Source organism: Tiliqua scincoides, chromosome 4 (genome assembly GCF_035046505.1).
Source record: "Tiliqua scincoides isolate rTilSci1 chromosome 4, rTilSci1.hap2, whole genome shotgun sequence".
Taxonomy (NCBI): domain Eukaryota; kingdom Metazoa; phylum Chordata; class Lepidosauria; order Squamata; family Scincidae; genus Tiliqua; species Tiliqua scincoides.
In genome coordinates, this window is record NC_089824.1 from 18,138,009 (window position 1) to 18,140,267 (window position 2,259).

At 45.1% G+C, this 2,259-nt stretch overlaps 1 pseudogene; it reads left to right on the forward strand.

Moving 5' to 3' along the window:
• The first annotated feature begins 1,066 nt into the window (after window positions 1-1,066).
• Window positions 1,067-1,183, forward strand: LOC136650607 (5S ribosomal RNA; annotated as a pseudogene).
• Window positions 1,184-2,259: the final 1,076 nt, after the last annotated feature.

Here is a 2,259-nt window from a genome sequence, read left to right on the forward strand (position 1 = left end):
CCACTCTATCCAGCCCCTGCATAAAGCATTCTCCATAATCTATGCTGAAACACTTTGAAAGGGTTTTTTTTTACCTCTTTGCATCACACTTTTCAGTGACTATCCAAATCCTTCTTTCATATGACTTTGATGCCACTGAATGAATTGTACACCAGGGTGAGCAGTATATTATGTAACTTTGAGGCTACTCCTTTACATAAATAGGGAGGTACAACTAATAAGAACTTCAAGGGAATGAGAAATCGTTGTGCCTCCTTTCCGATGGCTAGTAAAAATGCAAAGGGGGCAACTTGGAACAGTTGAAACCAATGAATATTCAATGTCTCAGGTTTAGCCTTCATTTGAAGCTCTGAATGGGATTCATTCTTAAATAAATCAGTCAGCTTGAACAAAGTGCACTTTTCCCAGTCTTTAAAAAACATCCTTCTGGTTGGATCAAACAGTAACCGGTGAGTGAAGAATGGAATGAATGGCAAAGCTGGTGGCAATGATTTACAATGCCATTCCCTCCGAGTGGATATTTTCTGTGGGTAATAATTAAGGATATTTCTGTGATTTGCCCTGCGGGGATCCTTGCTTCTTAACAAGTTGTATGATGGAGACAACAGTAGTTCTTTAGTGGTGGAGGTGAAAGGCATTCTGATCAGCTTATTGATACTTTTCTTTATTACATCCCTGCTGGTATGATTCATTACAACGGCTAGTATCAGACAGTGTCAGGGCAGGCAGCCACAGAGTGGGAACAAGGAGTTTGACAGTGGCGATTATTGCTACCCAGGCAAAGTTCCAGCCTGACCTTGAAACCTTTACAGGCCTTCCAAGTCAGGGAGATCCAATGGCTGGCTTAGGTGGACAAATTCACTCCAGAGGCCTTCCTTCACTCCTCTTCCTTCAGAGGAGTACTGGCTTTCTCCGGTGATTGCTACCTTCTCCCAGGGCAGTATCACGCACAGATCCAATCAGCTTCTAGGTTCAAACATTCCTGGCAAATGGTGTCTACGTGTAGAGGGACAGCTTGTATATTGAAAGGGTCCCTGTGGGGTACAGTGCTTTAAATAGTGGGAACTCTAGCAACTGTTACCCTGCACATGCCCGATCTTGTCTGATCTCGGAAGCTAAGCAGGGTCAGGCCTGGTTAGTACTTGGATGGGAGACCGCCTGGGAATACCGGGTGCTGTAGGCTTATACCATAGTCTTTCAAGACTGAAGGTTGCCAGCCATTTTTCTCAGAGAGCACATTTGTTAATCTCTCTGGTTTAATTCTCTCTGTGAAGGTACAAAATAATGTATGAAGCATCCCTAATCCTAACATAATATCCTATACAAACACCAGCATGAGGCTGTTTTGCATGCACCAGCCAAATAGTTCCAGCAAGTCGTACAACAAAAGAGACAAACCGAAACTGAATCCCCAAACTTGCTCTGATAGGTTTTCCAGAGTCACACTGGAACCTAAACCACCCGATTTCTTGGTTACCTTGAAGCTGGACCAGAACTGGACCATTAACAGAAAAAAGTGGCAACCTGCTCAAAATATAGTAAACGGTTCAATAATTAGGCCCCAAGGTTTACAATCCTATACACACTTTCCTGGGCGTAAGCCCCACTAAATACAATTAGATATACAGCCAATTTTTATAATCCGCTGGGGTTAGGTTTGTGGAAAACCCAACAGATACTGAATTATTGAACCTATAGGATCCATTGGAGTGCAAAGTGCGTGGCAGCTGGTGCAGCCACCCCTGTGGTGTTCTGGGTATTTCCTGGGCTCTCCACAGGGAGGGGGGTGTTCAGTTCTCACCACTTGAGGTGGCAAGTGGAGTCAAACTGGGTCCACCCGCCATCCCTCATCTCTGTTTGGCTCTGAAATGGAGCCATTCCAGAAGCAGGGTGTGTGTCAGATGCAGGTGTGGCAGTGATTGCGGTGACATAGGGGGTAACGTTACTGCGTCACCATGTTACCCTGCCCTTGCTGCCATTAGGCCCTGGGATGCTTCTGATGGAATAAATGAGGTTGTGGAGGGATAGTTAACCTGGTCAGGAATGCTACCAGTAGATAGCTTCAGAATGGTGTGGATAGCTTCAAAACAGTTGCTGTGGATGCTTTCATAATGGTCGCAAACAGCTTGAGAATGGCAAGGATGCCATTGGATAGCTGAGAACTGGCAGGGGATGGTGTGAGGTAAGTTACACCTTTGTTCCTGCAGATAAGCAATTATGGGAACACAGTGTCCGGATAGCAAGGATTCACTGTATCTC